Below are 22,864 nucleotides of genomic sequence, written 5' to 3'. Positions count from 1 at the left end.
ATATATATATATATATATATATATATATACAGAAATGAGTGTATATATACACTGCTCAAAAAAATAAAGGGAACACTCAAATAACACATCCTAGATCTAAATGAATGAAATATTCTCATTGAATACTTTGTTCTGTACAAAGTTGAATGTGCTGACAACAAAATCACACAAAAATCATCAATGGAAATCAAATTTATTAACCAATGGAGGCCTGGATTTGGAGCCACACACAAAATTAAAGTGAAAAAACACACTACAGGCTGATCCAACTTTAATGTAATGTCCTTAAAACAAGTCAAAATGAGGCTCAGTATTGTGTGTGGCCTACACGTGCCTGTATGACCTCCCTACAACGCCTGGGCATGCTCCTGATGAGGTGGCGGATGGTCTCCTGAGGGATCTCCTCCCAGACCTGGACTAAAGCATCCGCCAACTCCTGGACAGTCTGTGGTGCAACGTGACGTTGGTGGATGGAGCGAGACATGATGTCCCAGATGTGCTCAATCGGATTCAGGTCTGGGGAACGGGCGGGCCAGTCCATAGCTTCAATGCCTTCATCTTGCAGGAACTGCTGACACACTCCAGCCACATGAGGTCTAGCATTGTCCTGCATTAGGAGGAACCCAGGGCCAACCGCACCAGCATATGGTCTCACAGGGGGTCTGAGGATCTCAGCTCGGTACCTAATGGCAGTCAGGCTACCTCTGGTGAGCACATGGAGGACTGTGCGGCCCTCCAAAGAAATGCCACCCCACACCATTACTGACCCACTGCCAAACCGGTCATGCTGAAGGATGTTGCAGGCAGCAGACCGCTCTCCACGGCGTCTCCAGACTCTGTCACGTCTGTCATGTGCTCAGTGTGAACCTGCTTTCATCTGTGAGGAGCACAAGGCGCCAGTGGCGAATTTGCCAATCCTGGTGTTCTCTGACAAATGCCAAGCGTCCTGCACGGTGTTGGGCTGTGAGCACAACCCCCATCTGTGGACGTCGGGCCCTCATACCATCCTCATGGAGTCGGTTTCTAACCGTTTGTGCAGACACATGCACATTTGTGGCCTGCTGGAGGTCATTTTGCAGGGCTCTGGCAGTGCTCCTCCTGTTCCTTCTTGCACAAAGGCGGAGGTAGCGGTCCTGCTGCTGGGTTGTTGCCCTCCTACGGCCTCCTCCACGTCTCCTGGTGTACTGGCCTGTCTCCTGGTAGCGCCTCCAGCCTCTAGACACTACGCTGACAGACACAGCAAACCTTCTTGCCACAGCTCGCATTGATGTGCCATCCTGGATGAGCTTCACTACCTGAGCCACTTGTGTGGGTTGTAGAGTCCGTCTCATGCTACCACGAGTGTGAAAGCACCACCAACATTCAAAACTGACCAAAACATCAGCCAGACAGCATAGGTTCTGAGAAGTGGTCTGTGGTCCCCACCTGCAGAACCACTCCTTTATTGAGTGTGTCTTGCTAATTGCCAATAATTTCCACCTGTGAAACAGCAGGTGAAATTGATTGTCAATCAGTGTTGCTTCCTAAGTGGACAATTTAATTTCACAGAAGTTTGATTTACTTGGAGTTTTATTGTGTTATTTGAGTGTTCCCTTTATTTTTTTGAGCAGTGTATATATATATATATATATATATATATATATATATATATATATATATATATATATATATATATTATATACACTCTTAATGCCCTTAAGAGTAGTGGAAAAACCTGGTTTTCTTCACCTGATGGTGTACAGCTTATTTTTTTAAGGAGACATTAAAATTATAATTGTTCCAGGTTTCTACAATAAATGGTTAATTGAACAAAAAACCTTTGTTGTAATTTCTTTAAGGGTCAGTTTAATAATATATGTAACAAACTGTGATACCGTGATAACCATGATACCGCGGTATTTTCTGAGACGGTTATTATACCGTGAAAATCTCATACCGTTGCAACCCTAAAGGTATATAATAGCTGTATATGTTTTAGAAATATTGACAAAACACTGTCAGTGGTGGCGCTCTATAGAGTGTGGTAGCTACAACTAGACAATGTACAAATTCTATGACTGTTGCTGAGAGGTGTTTCAGTGTTTTGCCAGATCACTGTTTCTCTGTTCATCAGTGGTTAGCCCACTGCAAGACCTTGGTTGTGTAAGACTTCCAAATCACGGTAGTCCCTGCTGCAGATGTAATGCTGGAGGTTGTGGGCTTCACAAAGCTCAGTGGTAACAAAAAACAGCATTTGTAACAGTGCTATGGCATTAATTTTAATTTTAATAATAATGCCTAATTTTAAGTCCTATAATTCAACAAGTTAACTGATTCTCAGTGTGATGCTGTCTTTTCAACAGTTTTCACTCACTCACAGTTGTCAACATGCCATTTTACATATGATGTGTATTGCTAGATATTTTCCATGTCAGAAGCGTTCTTACTACAGGTTATTTTTGGTCAAGGGGCTCATGCAGGAGCCACAGCAGGACTTACTGAATTTTACTGCAGAACAAAAATAATAGGAAAAAATGACCCCTTTCAATGAATCGTATTTGGCCATACACCTGAAACTGTACCCCATTATTTTAACTGAACTGTACTCTCTGTTTACTCTGCTTGTGCAGACTTGGTGGCTGTGATCTCACCCTGAAACACTGTGAAACTATCTGCTGTGCTTTAAAATCAGAAAGCTCCTGCCTGAAAGAGCTGGACCTCAGTAACAATGACCTGCAGGATTCAGGAGTGGAGCTGCTCTCGGCTGGATTAAAAACTTCACATTGTAAACTGGAGACACTCAGGTCAGTACATCCCATATTTTTTTACTGAATGATCAATATTAAACTAGCAATAAATGGTCTACCAGTCCAAAATGAAAAGTATGACTTTCATAATTATTTCAAACTTGCACTCAAAATCTCATTTATTAGAGGGAAAAATGATCCCAACCAATCCAGCCCTATGTACAAAAGTATTTGCCCCTAAACCTAATAATTTGGTTATCCCACCCTTGGTGGCAACAACTGCAATAAAGCATTAGCGATAACTGGAAATGAGTCTTTCACATCTTCATGTAGGAATTTTGTTGCACTTTTCTTTATATAATTGTTTTAATTCAGCCACATTAGAGGTTTTCAATCCCACAGCATCTAAATCAGACTTTGACCTGGCCACTCAAAAACCTTCAGTTTTTTAAGCCATTCAAGGGTGGACTTGTTTGTGGACTTTGGATCATTGTCCTGCTGCAGATCCCAAGTACACCTGAGTTTGAGGTCATGAACAGATGGCCGGATATTCTCCTTACGGATTGTCTGGTAAACAGCAGAGTTCCTGGTTCCATCTATTACAGCCGGTTGTTCAGACCCTGAAGCAGCAAAGCAGCCCCAGACCATCACACTATCACCACCATGCTTCAGTATGTTCAGTATGATGTAACAGGACACATTTTTGCTTGTCAGTCTAAATAATATTTACCCTTTAGTCCTGGGGATCATCAATATGTTTTTTTGGTAAATGGGAGATGGGCCGTTGTGTTCTTTTTGGTCAGCAGTGTTATTTTTTTGCCTTGGAACTCTCGCATGAAGACCATTTCCGACCAGTCTCTTTTTTATTATTGAATCTTTAACACTGAGCTTAACTGAGGCAAGTGAGACCTGTGGTTCTTTAAATGTTTTTTTCAGGAGTCTTTGTGTTCTTATCTGTTTTTTTATTTCTTCAGATTGCAGCATAATGTGTTGATTTTTGAGGTATTTTAGCTTTTGGCTTGTTTTGATATTCTGCAGGCTGGCTAGCTGTAATCTTACTCAAAAGACGTGTACAAATCTGGGTTCAGTTTTAAACCTGGAAAGCTCCTGTCTGAAAGAGCTGGACCTCAGTAACAATGACCTGCAGGATTCAGGAGTGGAGCTGCTCTCTGCTGGACTGAAGAGTTCACACTGTAAACTGAAGACACTCAGGTCAGTAGATCCCATTATTTATTACTGAATGGTAAATATTAAACAAATAGTAAATGGTTTACTTGTTCAAATAAATCTCATATGGTAAGTTTTTTTTTATTACCATGACACTAGCATGCAACCAAAACACATAATTATATTTAATTTGTTAGTTGCTCTAAGTGGTTCTTCCTCACCACCATAAAGGAACAATATGTACTAAATGACAGGAAGTGTATTATGGTATTAATGGTTACCATCTAGGCTTACAGATTAGCTTACAGTGATCTCACCAGGATAATGTGAAACTCTGCTCTGACATTCTTTGCTCTGAAACATATACCCCAAAAATGCCCACCTTGACTTCACTGTAATAACTTTGTTTACTCACTCTGCAGGATATCTAGCTGTACTTATGGGGTAAAAACATGTATATTGCTGTAGCTTTTTTCATATTTTGACTCTGAATGTGTAACATAAAGAACATTTAATGTGAGAATTTTGTTTTTTTGTAGCATTAAATGATGAACATACACAAAACTGCATAGTTGTTCACACTGGTTTTCTGCTGTCTCATTTCTAAATGCAATGTAATATGATTTTCCTTTTTCTCAACTTGTCTCCTTGATTTTCCTCTTTCTGTGCAGATTATCTGGTTGTATGGTCACAGAGAAAGGCTGTTCTTCTTTGGCTGCAGCTCTGAGTTCAAGTCCCTCCCACCTGAAAGAACTGGATCTGACTTTCAACCACCCAGGAGAGTCAGGACAACAGCTGTTCTCTGCTAAACCAGAAGATTCAGACTACATGGTCAGGTAGGAAAAACTGTTCTGATGTGTGTGTGTGTTTGTGTGTGCTGGTAAGTTATAAATATGGAAAAAGTAGAGAATTAAATGTTATTGTTGTGGGTGTACAGATATACTATGTATAAAACCAAAGTAAAAAGAAACGTTTAATTTAGCTGTTTTTATATATATCAACAGCCTCCTTCAATCTTACTTGTAGTTTTAATATAAATATCTGACAGAAGGACAAGCTAATCTGGCTAATAGGAGTTTCTATATGTTAAGATGTGCAATCTTGAATGCCTCATTTTGATAATTGAATTAAAACAGTAATTCGATTAGCAAAATTAATTAAATTAACCGCCCTGCACCTGTGCAAATATGGCTTGGTCACGACAAGCTGGAGCCATCATGACATCATCTGATGAGCAGGACTGTCAAAACTCAACCACATAAATGGGCATATTTAAAATTTGTGGATATTTACAATTCATTTTCAAGAACATAAATAAAATATGCCAAAAATACAAGAGCAAAATAAAGGCACTCAATAAAATATTGAAATATGACATTACTACTATAATAAAAAAAACACTTAAATATATAAATATTCTATAAATATTAGCTAAATTAGCCAAACCTACATATTTCAGTAGATTACAGGTTAGAATGGTCAAATAGCTTGGAGCAGATGATTTTATGTACCCTGCATTCCAGCCCTTTGTCATTGACCTGCAGTACTACACTGAACACTGCAAAAGAAAGAGAGCAGATGAGTGTATATCCCGCCCACAGAAAACACTGATAGATCAGCTGAGCACAAGAAGAGATCAATCGGGATGTAGATCCCACCCAGTGGCAAACTGCTGGTGTTGGTGAAACAATTGAACTTTTAGCATACAGCGGTAGTCTGAAGAGATTCGTGTGAGATCATACAGGAGCGAAGTTGTTGAGTTTATGGTAAAACTGACTTGAATACTTGCATACTGTTCTTTTTTTTACTGCATATTAAAAATCATACACAATTTATAATCTTCACTCATCTCATTCTTGTGAACCCAATCGTGTTGTGTCTTGTCACACCTCTACATCCATACAAACAGTAAATATGTCACACAGATAAAAGATGTTTTTCTAGTCAAAGTAGGTTATAGAGGTTGTCTAATTGAGTTTTTTTTAGTTTCAAACTATAAACTATAAAGATTTTAGCCCAGTTTATCAGTCACTGACTTTTTTTTTCCCCCAACAACTGAAGGACTCTTGATTACAGCACAACCAGTCATGTTGTGTGAAACAGCACAATGACTGACCACTCCAAAGCTGTGTAGTGTGAACCTGGAAATAACCAATAGGTGGAAATACAGGTTATTAGGTTCAGCTAGACGTGTCTAGAAACAAAGATTAAGGCTGAGTGTTTTTAAACACTTATTAGCCTTTTTTAATCCTTTTCTGTGTTTAAAAATAGAGGACAGAAACAAAAAGTAAAGAAGAGGGAGGAACACAAGACAAGACAGGTGACTGACCAAAGACTGGACGTAGGACATGAGATGTCCATGAACTTTTTTCACATCGGATACAGTTAGGCCCATATATATTTGGACAGTTTTCAAATTGTGTTTATTAAGCACTTACTATAAGCTATAATAAAGGAAAATTCATTTAGTTAACTAGTTAGCTAGAAGCTGGATGTTGTGGATAGCCAGAATTTAGTACTATACTTTATTCTGGTAGTTTAAAGCAGTTTCCTAACCCATGATACTATTTTGGTTCAGTAACCATCATTTTGCAGAATGTGTGCACCCTTGGTTCAATTTTAAATCTATTGAAAAAAAAATATAACTACACAATACAGTGATAAACATTATATAGCAGGATACTTATTGTAAAAAATACTTATATAATTAACTGGGCTGAGCCCCAGATCTTTAAGTATCCAGACAATGCCCCTGGCCCTGTCCTTGCTGCATTTGGTTGAATCAGAGTAGAAACTTCTATCATTCCGACAGAAGTTGATCTTAGGAAATTATAAAGGGAAAATAGCGAAAGAACGAGAGAGAGACACTTAAGTTTACACTGTTTTCTGTGTGTGTTTCTGTGTGTGTGTAGAATGGAATCAGGAGGGGCAATCAGAATAAAACCGGGACTAAAAAAATGTAAGTTCACAAAAACATACTTCACATACTTTCTCGCTTTCTCTCTTTTAAACACACAATTACTCACAAACACAAACACACTCACATAAACATACACACAGACACACTCACACAAACACATAAACACTCACATAAACATACACACACTCACACACAGACACACTCACACAAACACTCACATAAACATACACACACAGACACACTCACACAAACATAGGGTGACATAGGACATACATAATCACAGCAGCTACTGAGTTAGAGTTTATAGTTGTTTTGGAATGAAGCAGCAAATATTGCTGATAGGGATATATACATTTCAGTGTGTGTGTGTGTGTAATCACAGCAGTTACTGAGTTAGAGAGTTTATAGTTCAGTTCTTGTGTAAGTGTCTAGGATGATTAGTGGTAGGAGGGGGTCAGCTCCATCTCTGTGAATTGAGGAGTCTGACTGCCTGGTGGATGAAGCTGTTGCAGCGTCTAGTAGTACAGGCTCGGACGCTCCTGTATCTTCTGCCGGACGGCATCAGAACGAACAGTCAGTGTGAGGGATGGGTGCGGTCGTCCACAATTCTGGTGGCTTTGCGGATGCAGTGTGTGGTGTAGATCTCGGTGATGGAGGGAAGAGAGACTCCGATGATCTTCTCAGCTGTCCTCACTATCCGCTGTAGGGTCTGTCTGAAGTGTTGCAGTTCCCAAACCAGATGGTAATGCAGGTGCTCAGGATGCTATCTACAGTGCCTCTGTAGAACATGGTGAGGATGGGGGGTGGGAGATGAGCTTTTCTCAGTCTCCGCGGGAAGTAGAGGCGATGCTGGGCTTTCTTTGTTATGGAGCTGGTGTTGAGGGACCAGGTTAGGTTCTCTGCAATGTGAACACCGAGGAACTTGGTGCTCTTTAAAATTTCCACTGCAGAGCCGTTGATGTTCAGCAGGTGGTGGACACCTGGAGTTCTCCAGAAGTCAACAACCATCTCTTTGGTTATGGTTCTACACCAGTCCGTCAGCCACTGCACCTCCTCTCTGTATGCTGACTCGTTGTTCTTGCTGTTGAGGCCAACTACAGTTGTGTCATCAGCGAACTTGATGATGTGGTTTGAGCAGTACTTTGCAGTACAGTCATTAGTCAGCAGAGTGAATAGCAGTGGACTGAGCACACAGCCCTGGGGGGCACCGGTACTCAGTATGGTGGTGCTGGAGGTGTTGTTTCCAATCCTGATTGATTGTGGTCTCTCAGTCAAAAAGTCCAAAACCCAGTTACAGAGGGAGGAGTTCAGGCCCAGCAAACTCAGTTTTCAATCAGATGCTGAGGGATGATGGTGTTGAATGCTGAACTAAAATTGATGCACAGCATTCAAACATTGCAGTCTTTATTGTCCAGGTGGGTGAGAGCCAGATGGAGTGCAGTTGAGATGGCATCGTCTGTTGATCTGTTTGGACAATACGCAAACTGCAGTGGGTCCAGTGAGGAGGGGAGCTGGTTTTTGATGTGCCTCATGACCAGCTTCTCAAAGCACTTCATGATGAAAGTAGTAAGTGTAATGGGATGGTAGTCATTGAAGCATTACACTTGAGACTTTTTTGGCACAGGAACAATGTTGGTCGTCTTGAAGCACGTCGGCATGACCGCAGTGCTCAGAGAAATGTTGAAAATGTCCAAGAGAACATTCGTGAGCTGGTCTGCACATCCCCTGAGCACTTTGCCAGGTATGCTGTCTGGTCCTGGGGCTTTCCGTGGGTTGACTCTGAGTAGAGTTCTCGGACATCAGCTGAGGACACGCACAGTACCTGGTCGTTTGGAGGAGGTGTGGTCTTCCTTGCTGTCGTGTAGTTCTGTGCTTCGAACCTAGAAGGTGTTCAGTGTATGTGGAAGGGAGGCATCACTGTTACAAGCAGGGGAGGGTGACTTGTAGTTGGTGATGGTCTGGATGCCCTGCCACATGCGCAGAGTGTCCTGGAAGTGGGCGTGGATTTCCTTTGCGTAGGTGCGCTTTGCCTCTCGGATCCCCCGGGAGAGCTTGGCTCCAGCTGTTCTGAGGCCAGCCTTGTCCCCTGACTTAAAGGCCTTGTCTCGGGTTCTCAGCAGCACACGCACCTCTGCAGTCATCCACGGCTTCTGGTTGGGGTGGGTTGTGATGGTTTTGGAGACTCATCCTCAATGCACTTGCTGATGTAGCCAGTCACTGTCTGTGTCTGAGTACTCCTCCAGGTTGATGGAGTCATCAGATGTAGCAGCTTCTCTGAACATGTCCCAGTCAGTGTTCTCAAAACAATCCTGAAGAGCAGAGATGGCTCCTGAAGGCCAGGTTGTCACTTGCTTCACGTCTGATGAGCTGTCTGTATGCTGGGATGAGCAGAGATGTGGTCCGAGTAGCCGTAGTGGGGACGGGGGTCTAATCTGTACGCACAGGGAATGTTTGTGTAAACAAAATCCAGCACGTTAGCTCCACATGTTGGAAAATCCACATGCTGGTGAATGCTGGGCAGCAGAGTCTTCAGGTTACTGTGATTAAAATCAACAACAACAATAAACAGTCCATCAGGTTGTGAGTTCTAGAGTTTGGTGATAACAGTGTACAGCTCATTCAGAGCACCGTAAGCATTAGCATTATCACTGGGTGCTGCATCACGTGCAGTATATTTATGTAAATTGGAGATAAAACGGCCTAGCTCTGACTATAGCGGACTCCACCAGCGGCAAGCAACGCAGCGTTGTTACGCCATGCTGTGTAGGTAGGTAGGTAGGTAGGTAGGTAGGTAGGTAGGTAGGTAGGTAGATAGATAGATAGATAGATAGATAGATAGATATCCCGAAGGAAATTTAGAAATTTTAAACCCCGTGGATCTTAGCAGGCCTAGTGTGCACCAGTTGCTCTGGTAGTGAACTCTTGCATGAATGCAAGTTCAGATCAGGTTTTTAAGAACAATACAAACAAAAAAAGCACTGTTGTGTTCCTGCAGTGGCCGCACTTACACACACAAACACACTCACAAAAACACTGCGTAATGTGTGTTCTTGTATTCAGGGTTCTGTGATTTCACACTGGATCCAAACACAGCGCACCGTCGTCTCTCTCTGAGTGAGGAGAACAGGAGGGTGGAGTGTGGAGAGGAGCTGCAGTCGTATCCTGATCATCCAGAGAGGTTTGATGTGTATCGGCAGGTTCTGAGTAGAGAGAGAGTTACTGGACGCTGTTACTGGGAGGCTGAGTGGAGCGGGAGAGGAGCTGCTGTAGCTCTGAGTTATAAAACAATCAGCAGGAAAGGAATCGGATCAGACTGTTGGTTTGGAGGAACTCTAAACTCCTGGAGTCTGAGATGCTCTGATAACAGTTTCTCTTTTCATCACAATAATAACTATACTGTTCTCCCCCCTCCTCCCTCCGGCTGTAGGAGAGTAGGAGTGTATGTGGACTGTCCCGCCGGCATTCTGTCCTTCTACAGAGTTTCCACTGATACACCCTCACACACTCTCACACATTCTACACCACCTTCACTCAGCCCCTCTATGCAGGGATTGGGGTTTATAATAAAGGCTCCTCAGTGACTCTGTGTAAAATAAAATGACCCTCTGTGTAACAGTGTCTGTGTGTGTGTTTTGGGGAGGATAACTTGGATTTAGGAACATAAGCTGTATATATAATTTCTCGTCTAGACTACAGATCTACTCATTCAAATTCATCCATCCATCTATAGTTTATCACACTGTTTATGATTATTATAATAAAATGTTATTCTTTATAACTATAGTTCATATTGTCTTTTTTGAACTTATATTCACAGAGTTTCTTTATTACTATGTTTCAGATTATTATTTTTTGCTGCTTTTACCTTATTTTTGAGTTTATTATTATACAGTTTTTACTACAGTTTCATTGTTTAATGTTTGTTTGTCATCAGTATTTGATTTACTTGTTTTCTGTGCTTTTCTTTATTGAATCAAAACTAGTGGATTCAGTCGATTAAAAAATGTTAATTAACTGTGATTAATCGCACTTGTTCTTCTTAAGACGCAAGTTTTTATAGAGGATGTTTAAATGTAAATAAAAGAATAATGGAAGAAAGGTAAAATGTAATAATTTTTATATAGTGGTGTTAATTAAATACTAGCTTATACTTGTATGTTTAAGGGGAAAAAAGCCAACATGTGGTGCTGGAATAAATGTTTTTACTTTTATAAAAGTATAAAAAGTATAAAATATAAAAAGTATAAACATTTTTCCTTTTTTGTAAATATCTCAGCTCGGTTCTTTCGAGTATTACTGTATAGAGCCGCCATTTTTAGGACCAAATCAGGAATTGGCTGGCTATGTAGTTCTGTCAATTTATGTTGCCTTATTATCAGTGTATAAATCACCAGAGAAAAACAGAATTATCACCATAAACACATGAAAACATTAAAAACTCGACAGAATACCCCGGCTAAGCTAAAATAAAATAAGCTTAAGCTGTCTATACACTAAACGACTCTGAAAAGACTTTTAACAGACTGAAGTCTCACACCCTCTCATATCTAGAAACTTGTCTCTCGACTTTTTACTCACAGGCTAAGATGTTATAAGGACTGAGGATCACTAACTGTAAGACTGCAACTAGATTCTTTCTGAGATTATTTCCCATCATGCTTCTGGTGGAGTTTGCATACAATATATATATATATATATATATTACATATTAAGTTACAAATAATGTGTATATTAATACTGTGATTTATCAGAGTATTTAAACTTTTGTCCCAATTAACAGTTTATTTTTCTGCCACACTGTTAGTTCTTAATATTTTTTAAATAGAATATATTTTGTGTTTAACTCGTCCTATAAGCTTCATTACCCCCTTTTTTGCTACAGCCTTGTATAGTAAAGAATTACAGTTTCACTGCTGTACATTTGCCTTTGTTTTAGATAGAATTAATGCAATAAAGAACATCATTCTTGCAAAATGTGTATTTATTAAATTTGTTTGTATCAAAAATAACAATAACTGCACAATAAGACAAAGTAATGAATAATAAAATAGCTTTAAATATAATCATAAGTACTGCCTGTGTTTAAAATACTGTACATATTAAAGTAAGAACCAATAAGACCTATTAACTGCAAAATCTGTTCTTTTTTAAATCGTTTGTACATGAACAGTCACGTAAAATACAGTCTTCCCGTAGCTCTTCTCCTATTGGTTGTTGACATTGTTTTCGTCACTATTTGGGTGAGCCGAGTCTCAAGACTTGTGATAATATTAAACACGGTTGATTTTATCAGAGGGTCAGGACACGAACCTGACTGACTAAACCTGACTGACTTTCAGTCCTAACCACCTTACACTGAACCATCGAGAGGACGAGACAGCGACTTGACTGCAGCTCGACTCCAGCCAGACTCCTGGAAATCCTGGACTCTGGAAATTTGTCTGCAACAGAGAAATCGCTTGAAAATCTTTAGGTGTCAGATCGGCATTAACTGATTTAGATGTTGTTAGCACCACATAAATCTGTTGTTTGTTGACTAGTCAGAAAAATACTACAATATATGTACAAACATCTATTTTATTAAGGTATCAGAGTTTTTCTTCTAAAGTAAGATGCTCATTTTACCCATCCTTCAGGACTGACTTCAGTACTCAGGACCCCACAGGATAGACCACCACAGATCAGCTATTATTATTTGGGTGGTGGTTCATGCTCAGTACTGCAGTGACACTGATTGGCAGTGTATGTCATGTATTTAATCTCTGTATGTTTATATTTTATCTGCTGTAAAGAAAACAGGTGTGGTCAGTACTTCTCTCAAACTCTCGTTCTACCTCTAACTCTACTTCACTCAACTCATTAAACCTCACTCTACATCACTGTAGCTCGTTCTACCTCACTGAACCGCACTCTACCTCACTTTAATTACACTATTCCTTTACTTCAGCAAGAAGAAGAAGAAGAAGCAAGAAGAATCTGCCCAAATCTGGCTAATAAGGATTTTTAACATGCCAATTTTATAATACAAGAAATAAGAGTATCTGTTGCAATTGTTCAAAAATGTAAAACGTTGTGAACTTTTGTGAACTCATAACAAAATTTAAGATTGAGTGATTTTGGTGTATTTTCATTTAGAAGAACTTCCAAAATGTCATGTGGTGCCACTGTAATTTATCTTAAAATGAATACATTTTTTAATATACTTAACATTTTTAAACAAATTCCCACAAGTATAAAGTGTCTAGAAATAAGGCATTAGCATTATTTTTGTAAATTATTCTCAATTGTGTTCTATAGTGTCTGTCAGGTCTTAGCCCTGTTTCATGTCTCTGTGTGTGTCCCACGTGACCTGTGCTCCCCTGTGTCTCCTGTCTCAGTACTTTTCCATGTGTTTCTCATTTGTAGCTCCGCCCCTTCCCCAGGTGTTTCTAATCTAGTGTTTCCTGTTTCTTTAAATAGCCCTCGTCTACCACTTTGTCTCGGTCGGTCTTTGCACTAACCTCTGTTGTTTTGTCTCTCTGTGTTTCTCCGCGTTTCCTAGCCCTAGTCCTTGCTCTGTGTTTTTCTCTGTTTATTTCTTGTTTGGTTTTTTCTAGTTTCTTGTTTAGCTCCGTGTTCCCTAGCTCCCTGTATATACCCTGCTTTGTTTTTGTTTCTAGTATATTCCTTGTCTATATATTTATCCCTGCCCTGTTTAGTTTTGGTTATTTCTTGGTTATTTTTGGTAGTTTCTAGTTTCTTGTTTATTCCTTGTTTATGTTCTTAGCTTTGTTTGTTTCTTTGTTTATTTACTCCCTGTTTATATATATATATTTAGTACTTCTTGTTTGTTGAGTTTATGTTCACTAGTTCCTCTTGTTTGTTTTGGTTTACTTTATTATTACGTGTTCTTTGTGATTTGATTATCTTTGTTACGTGTTTACTTGTTTCTTTGTGTTTCTTTGTTATTTATTTAATAAATTATTTATTTATATCGCTCCTACCTGCACCTGTGTCCGCCTCCTCATCTCCCTGCCTGGGTATACGTGACAGTGTCACAATCACCGGCTTGAATGTAGTTAATGTAGTTAGTCCTGTAAATCACAAAAAAACTGTAAACATTCTATTCTGAAATACCATTAACTTATGCATACAGTATCAATAGTTAATATTTCAGAAACAGAAAATATACTTTTTTTTTAATTAACACAGTTACTGTTATTATTGGTTGCACCACATGATGAGTGGCCGCTCCAACTGACATGAATGACATTATTTAAAAAGAACACTATTTAAAGAGATCAATAAACAATAAATTCAATTAAAATAGATTTAAACTAGATTTTATTAAAATTTCAAAGATGTGTTATGTGGCCAATGTGTCATATATATATATATATATATATATATATATATATATATATATATATTTTTTTTTTTTTTTACAAAAATCATATCACAAAAATATGTGTAATTTATAAGTGTAATAATGTGTTCTAAGCGCAGCAGACATTTACTGCTTCGTTAAGAACATTTCATTTTAGAATTGAATAAACCAGGTTTGAATATCAAGTTATTTTGAATAGAACTATATAGTACATTTCGTTTATCATTTATTCATTCTTCTTAAGTGGCATAGACATAGGTCTTGTGAACAGACGTTTCATTAAGCTTTACCATCACTGCTGATGAGTATCTGGAAAGTGGGACACATGGTTTTTAACCCCAGCTATTTCTGAACTTTGCCCAGTCTTGGCTGTTTTGAGCTGCACTTTGAGCAGCGCGTTTTTGCCGGCTCAGTTTCTGAGCTGACAGCATGAACATCTTATAATAGAAAATGACATCTGTAGTTTATGGTCACACAAATAAGATATGTTTCACCCAACTGCTGCATGGAATTAACCTGGACTTCCTCTCCCACAACCTCAAGGACCTGACCTGCATATGAAAGCTCCTCATAGGTTACAATCACAAACTTTCCACTTAAGTCCTGAAGGCTACCTTTTTCCATTGGAGGCTCAGAAGTGCTTGAGCAATACACCTCCCTATGACTAATTTGTGCAGCCTCTGAAGACAAAACCTGGTGTATCTTTGTCTGAAATCATTACATCATATTTCTGAATGCTCTCTTTGCTCATCCAATGGTAAGTAATAGTTGACCCTGAGTTTTTGAGCAGCATCTCATTCAATTCCATCGGAGTCTGCAGCTCACCTCCTCTTTGAACGTAAAGATCTGCATCCCTTTTTATGGCAATGCCCTCTGGGGTCCCTTTACCAAGGTACTTTTCTGAGTATCTCCATGTGACGTACTTGAATCCAGAAAGGAAAGGCACAATACTAATAAGGAATAAATTTGCTTTGTTCCTGTATTGTGAAAGGGGTCCATCAGTAATCAGGGCAGGTTGCCCGAAGCTCTTTGAGTATGGGCTCCAGGTGTGTGGAATTTATCAGGCTCTTTTTTTAGTTAATTTTGTTTCCATTAATTTGAATATTTCTTCAATTACTTAAACAAAATATTGGTAATCTACTGTCCACCCAAAGCAAAGCATTACCTTCAATTAGAGCAAGGTTTTGGGATGGGCTTCCCTACAGAATAAAAATAAAAGGTTAATAAAGCACACTATAGTCAACACAATCACTAACAGGCTTTACAGAAACAGCAAATAGAGTTTTACACAGGCCTGTTCATATTATTACACAAAGAAACCTGATGTTTTCTAAATTAATCAATATATACGCAAATATAAGGATTATTAATATAACGTGTAGTAGTTGTTGTTCAGATAGCTCATACTTTTAACATGGCAAATAAAAAACTATGAGTTTTAATAAATATTTTGTTTGGAGACTGCTAAACTTGCATTCCACCTTAAACGGTACAGGTGCCATATACCTGCTGGAACAGAAAAATAACTAAATATTAGACCACTTAGTTACTGGAAGACAAAGGCATTTAAGGCTTGAATTTGTGATAGCACACAAGCCTGTTCATATTATTCCATCAAGGACTGTTGATGTTTTCTGAATAAATCAATATATACACTAATGTTATGGTCATTTTTTTTACGTGGCCAAGCAACAAAAACAAAAATGTGGAATAAATAGCTTTATTAACATTTATTGTACTGTTTTAAAGTGCGGCAGAGCTGAAGAGGCAGATATGAACGCTGAAATGACATTCCACCTTAATTAAACAGTACAGGCGCGATATATATTTGCTGCACCATTTAAGGTGGAATGGAAAAATAACTTTTATTACGTGCCCATCATGACAAAGACCATCTGACAGTGCTGCATATGACTTGGTGCCATCAACTGTTCTGCTTTCGGCTGCACACTTCAATATGCTTGAATTTCTGTGCTCATCTTGCAGGCATAATTTTCTGAGAAAAAAAAAAAAAAAAATCAAGTAAAGGACAGCTTCAAATTTAGTGAGGTTTTGTTTTAGGCCACAAAACTGTTTAGTTTGGTGGATCCAGATGAATTGGTGTATGGCTAAAGTTTCTAGCTTTTTATTGAACAGCACTTTTAAGTCCTAGATTGTCCTTCCAACACCCCCAAATCCTTCTAAATACAATTTGGCACATTCACAAACGCAGGAACTGTACGAGTCATCCAAATTAAGAAAAACATATTAAAAAAAGTTAAACAAACCAGAATATTATTATATTATATTTTAGATTCTTCAAGATCTTTGAAAGTATCCTCAAGTGCAGCCGCAAACACTGTCAAAAGATAAAACTGGCTCTCATCAGGACCACCCCAGTAATTAAAAGTATAGCAATTAAACTGCTATAGTATCAAAGAAATAACGTCCAAAAAATATTTCAATCTATAAGTATAGTGAATCATATCACAGTGAGCTAATAAGCAGGTCTGAGCTCGTCTGTCTAAATTATGTAATCTTGTACTTAAAATAGTCAAAACATAATTTTAATCGGTGCATTTTTAAAACTTTGTGAATTGTTTGTATTGTTGAATTCCCTACAGAATAATAATAAAAAAAATAATAATGCACACTATAGTAAACAATTACTAACAGGCTTTACAGAAACAGTAAATAGAGTTTTACACAGGCCTGTTTATATAATTACACCAAGGAATCTGACAATTTCTGAATAAATCAATATACAGGCTAACATGAGGATTATTAATAGAGCATAACAGTAGAAGTTGTAAACACCAAAATATGTCCCACAAAACTTTACATTAATATTCATTTTTAAATGTTTTGATCTTCAGCAGACTTGAAGAGACTGATGTTTTGTAGTTATTTCGCTTGGCTGCTATTTACCAACATGAAACTAAAATTACCTCAGCAGTTCAGGTGCCATGTACCTGCTGCAACATTTAAGGTGGAATGGAAAAATAAACTTTAGCTGACTAATATTAGACCACTTAGTTACCTAAAGACAACGGCATTTAAAGTTTCCATTCATTTATTTATTTATTAAGTTAGTTAGTTAGTCAGCCTTTATGTCGCTAGGCGACTATTTTTGTTTCTCCAAGACGCTGAAAACATGCCACCTTAAACAGTACATGCACCATGTACCTGCTCCACCATTAAAGGTCGAAAGGAAAAATTACTTTAGCTAACTAATATTAGACCACTTAGTTACTGGAAGACCATGGAATTTCAGTTTACTTAATGTTTATTTATTAAGTTAGTTACCCTTTATGTCGCTTGGCGACTATTTCCGCCCCCCACCAATACGCTGAAATAACATTCCACCTTAAACAGTACAGGCGCCATATCCCACGAGGCTGAAGTTGGTTTGATATTCGCAGCTCCAGATTCGTTTGGCTCGATATTCGCAGCCTCGTATTCCCCGGCTGAAGTTGGTTTGATATTCGCAGCTGCCGCTTCACTGAACCACCGTGAACTAAAGGGAGCGTTCACAAACACACGCTGTTTATATTAAACACCTCACAGATCAACACTGAAGGAGATAGAATGAAGAAAAGCAGTACATCTGTTTATTAACAATGTAAATATACAATATATTATTAAATATAATTTTGTATATTGTAAAATATTTATTTTAATTACTGAATTTATAATTATATATTACAATAAATAATTAAATATATATTTAATAAAATTATATTTTAAAAGCCATTGCGCTCAAAAAATATGAGGCAGACGTTCAAGTGTGATTTTGAAGAACTTTTTCATGTTGGGCCAGACCAAATACACATGATCTGAAGAGTACTAGTCTTCTACTTTAAGAAAAACCTGGAATTAGCCTGGCCCAAGCTGATTTTATACTTTAAAATTAACTGGCAAACTTTGAAAGACTTTTTCATCTTGGGCCAGAACACATACACATCAGATGAAGAGAACTACTCTCCCACTTTGAGGAAAACCTGGAATTAGCCTGGCCCGAGCTGATTTTATACTTTAAAATGAACTGGCAACATAGCATACCAATCCATAATGCACAATTTTTTTATGTAAAGCTGATGTTCTAGTGTGATTTTGAAGGACTTTTTCATCTTGGGCCAGACCAAATACACATGATCTAAAGAGTACTAGTCTTCTACTTTAAGGAAAACCTGGAATTAGCCTGGCCCGAGCTGATTTTATACTTTAAAATGAACTGGCAACATAGCATACCAATCCATAATGCACAATGTTTTTTATGTAAAGCTGATGTTCTAGTGTGATTTTGAAGGACTTTTTCATCTTGGGCCAGACCAAATACACATGATCTGAAGAGTACTAGTCTTCTACTTTAAGGAAAACCTGGAATTAGCCTGGCCCAAGCTGATTTTATACTTTAAAATGAACTGGCAACATGGAATACCGATCCATAATGCACAATTTTTTTATGTAAAGCTGATGTTCCAGTGTGATTTTGAAGGACTTTTTCATATTGGGCCAGACCAAATACACATGATCTAAAGAGTACTAGTCTTCTACTTTAGGGAAAGCCTGGAATTAGCCTGGCCCAAGCTGATTTTACACTTTAAAATTAACTGGCAACATGGCATACCGATCCATAAGGCAGAAAAAAGTTTAATTTAAAGCTGATGTTCTAGTGTGATTTTGAAGGACTTTTTAATCTTGGGCCAGACCAAATACACATGATCTAAAGAGTACTAGTCTTCTACTTTAAGAAAAACCTGGAATTAGCCTGGCCCAAGCTGACTTTATACTTTAAAATGAACTGGCAACATGGAATACCGATCCATAAAGCACAATTTTTTTATGTAAAGCTGATGTTCCAGTGTGATTTTGAAGGACTTTTTCATCTTGGGCCAGAACAAATACACATGATCTGAAGAGTACTAGTCTTCTTCTTTAAGGAAAACCTGGAATTAGCCTGGCCCGAGCTGATTTTATACTTTAAAATGAACTGGCAACATGGCCTACCGATCCATAATGCACAATTTCTTTTATGTAAAGCTGATGTTCTAGTGTGATTTTTAAGGACTTTTTCATCTTGGGCCAGGCCAAATACACATGATCTGAAGAGTAGTAGTCTTCTACTTTAAGGTAAACCTGGAATTAGCCTGGCCCGAGCTGATTTTATACTTTAAAATGAACTGGCAACATGGTATAACAAGCCATTTTGCACAAAAATAATGAATATAAAACATTGATTTTGAGAATACCAGAACTCTTCATCTGATGTGTATTTGGTCTGAAAAAAAAGTCCAAAATCATACTGGAATATCAGCTTTAAATAATATTTTTTTTGTGCTGCCATGTTGCCAATTAATTGTGCAGTCTAAAATCAGCTCGGGCCAGGCAAATCCCAAAATTTCCTTAAAGAAGAAGACTAGTACTCTTTAGATCATGTGTATTTGGTCTGGCCCAACATGAAAAAGTCCTTCAAAATCACACTAGAACATCAGCTTTACATAAAAAAATTGTGCACTATGGCTCGTTATATCATGTAGCCAGTTCATTTTAAAGTATAAAATCAGCTTGGGCCAGGCTACTTCCAGGTTTTCCTTAAAGTAGAAGGCTAGTACTCTTCAGATCATGTGTATTTGGTCTGGCCCAACATGAAAAAGTTCTTCAAAATCACACTAGAACATCAGCTTTACATAAAAGAAATTGTGCATTATGGATCGGTATGCTATGTTGCCAGTTCATTTTAAAGTATAAAATCAGCTTGGGCCAGGCTAATTCCAGGTTTTCCTTAAAGTAGAAGGCTAGTACTCTTCAGATCATGTGTATTTGGTCTGGCCCAACATGAAAAAGTTCTTCAAAATCACACTAGAACATCAGCTTTACATAAAAGAAATTGTGCATTATGGATCGGTATGCTATGTTGCCAGTTCATTTTAAAGTATAAAATCAGCTTGGGCCAGGCTAATTCCAGGTTTTCCTTAAAGTAGAAGACTAGTACTCTTCAGATCATGTGTATTTGGTCTGGCCCAAGATTAAAAAGTCCTTCAAAATCACACTAGAACATCAGCTTTACATAAAAAAAAATTGTGCATTATGGATTGGTATGCTATGTTGCCAGTTCATTTTAAAGTATAAAATCAGCTCGGGCCAGGCTATTTCCAGGTTTTCCTTAAAGTAGAAGACTAGTTCTCTTCAGATCATGTGTATTTGTTCTGGCCCAAGATTAAAAAGTCCTTCAAAATCACACTAGAACATCAGCTTTACATAAAAACAATTGTGCATTATGGATCAGTACTCCATGTTGCCAGTTAATTTTAAAGTATAAAATCAGCTTGGGCCAGGCTAATTCCAGGTTTGTCTTAAAGTAGAAGACTAGTACTCTTTAGATCATGTCTATTTGGTCTGGCCCAAGATTAAAAAGTCCTTCAAAATCACACTAGAAAATCAGCTTTACATAAAAACAATTGTAAATTTTTTTGTGCATTATGGATCGGTAGGCCATGTTGCCAGTTAATTTTAAAGTATAAAATCAGCTCGGGCCAGGCTAATTCCAGGTTTTCCTTAAAGAAGCAGACAAGTACTCTTCAGATCATGTGTATTTGGTCTGGCCCAAGATGAAAAAGTCCTTCAAAATCACACTAGAACATCAGCTTTACATAAAAAAATTGTGCACTATGGCTCGTTATATCATGTAGCCAGTTCATTTTAAAGTATAAAATCAGCTTGGGCCAGGCTACTTCCAGGTTTTCCTTAAAGTAGAAGGCTAGTACTCTTCAGATCATGTGTATTTGGTCTTGCCCAACATGAAAAAGTTCTTCAAAATCACACTAGAACATCAGCTTTACATAAAAGAAATTGTGCATTATGGATCGGTATGCTATGTTGCCAGTTCATTTTAAAGTATAAAATCAGCTTGGGCCAGGCTAATTCCAGGTTTTCCTTAAAGTAGAAGACTAGTACTCTTCAGATCATGTGTATTTGGTCTGGCCCAAGATTAAAAAGTCCTTCAAAATCACACTAGAACATCAGCTTTACATAAAAAAAAATTGTGCATTATGGATTGGTATGCTATGTTGCCAGTTCATTTTAAAGTATAAAATCAGCTCGGGCCAGGCTAATTCCAGGTTTTCCTTAAAGTAGAAGACTAGTACTCTTCAGATCATGTGTATTTGGTCTGGCCCAAGAAGAAAAAGCCCTTCAAAATCACACTGGAACATCAGCTTTACATAAAGAAAAATTGTGCATTATGGATCGGTATTCCATATTGCCAGTTCATTTTAAAGTATAAAATCAGCTCGGGCCAGGCTATTTCCAGGTTTTCCTTAAAGTAGAAGACTAGTTCTCTTCAGATCATGTGTATTTGTTCTGGCCCAAGATTAAAAAATTCTTCAAAATCACACTAGAACATCAGCTTTACATAAAAACAATTGTGCATTATGGATCAGTATTCCATGTTGCCAGTTAATTTTAAAGTATAAAATCAGCTTGGGCCAGGCTAATTCCAGGTTTCTCTTAAAGTAGAAGACTAGTACTCTTTAGATCATGTCTATTTGGTCTGGCCCAAGATTAAAAAGTCCTTCAAAATCACACTAGAAAATCAGCTTTACATAAAAACAATTGTAAATTTTTTTGTGCATTATGGATCGGTAGGCCATGTTGCCAGTTAATTTTAAAGTATAAAATCAGCTCGGGCCAGGCTAATTCCAGGTTTTCCTTAAAGAAGCAGACTAGTACTCTTTAGATCATGTGTATTTGGTCTGGCCCACGATTAAAAAGTCCTTCAAAATCACACTAGAACATCAGCTTTATATTCAATTCTTTTGTGCATTATGGATCGGTAGGCCATGTTGCCAGTAAATTTTAAAGTATAAAATCAGCTTGGGCCAGGCTAATTCCAGGCTTTCCCTAAAGTAGAAGGCTAGTACTCTTTAGATCATGTGTATTTGGTCTGGCCCAATATGAAAAAGTCCTTCAAAATCACACTGGAACATCAGCTTTACATAAAAAACATTGTGCATTATGGAACGGTATGCTATGTTGCCAGTTCATTTTAAAGTATAAAATCAGCTCGGGCCAGGCTAATTCCAGGTTTTCCTTAAAGAAGAAGACTAGTACTCTTCAGATCATGTGTATTTGTTCTGGCCCAAGATGAAAAAGTCCTTCAAAATCACACTGGAACATCAGCTTTACATAAAAAATTGTGCTTTATGGATCGGTATTCCATGTTGCCAGTTCATTTTAAAGTATAAAATCAGCTTGGGCCAGGCTAATTCCAGGTTTTTCTTAAAGTAGAAGACTAGTACTCTTCAGATCATGTGTATTTGGTCTGGCCCAAGATTAAAAAGTCCTTCAAAATCACACTAGAACATCAGCTTTAAATTAAACTTTTTTCTGCCTTATGGATCGGTATGCCATGTTGCCAGTTAATTTTAAAGTGTAAAATCAGCTTGGGCCAGGCTAATTCCAGGCTTTCCCTAAAGTAGAAGACTAGTACTCTTTAGATCATGTGTATTTGGTCTGGCCCAATATGAAAAAGTCATTCAAAATCACACTGGAACATCAGCTTTACATAAAAAATTGTGCATTATGGATCGGTATTCCATGTTGCCAGTTCATTTTAAAGTATAAAATCAGCTTGGGCCAAGCTATTTCCAGGTTTTCCTCAAAGTGGGAGAGTAGTTCTCTTCATCTGATGTGTATGTGTTCTGG

The 22,864-nt window shown here is 38.0% G+C and overlaps 1 protein-coding gene and 1 long non-coding RNA gene across 11 annotated transcripts in view; one reads left to right on the top strand and one right to left on the bottom strand.

The window, feature by feature from the left end:
• The window catches only part of LOC103030810 (NACHT, LRR and PYD domains-containing protein 12-like), a 300,969-nt gene that overhangs the window by 146,017 nt on the left and 132,088 nt on the right, over positions 1 to 22,864 (top strand). The gene's annotated exons all lie outside the window — the stretch shown is intronic.
• Positions 2,612 to 3,929, bottom strand: LOC125784519 (uncharacterized). Its single transcript, XR_007427309.1, has 2 exons — positions 3,868 to 3,929; positions 2,612 to 2,712 (listed from the first exon to the last, which is right to left on the bottom strand). It is a non-coding gene; the product is annotated as an uncharacterized LOC125784519 (long non-coding RNA).

Source organism: Astyanax mexicanus, chromosome 1, assembly GCF_023375975.1.
Source record: "Astyanax mexicanus isolate ESR-SI-001 chromosome 1, AstMex3_surface, whole genome shotgun sequence".
Lineage (NCBI taxonomy): Eukaryota > Metazoa > Chordata > Actinopteri > Characiformes > Acestrorhamphidae > Astyanax > Astyanax mexicanus.
Note: the sequence above shows the minus strand (reverse complement) of the source record. Positions and strands in the feature narration are given on the sequence as shown.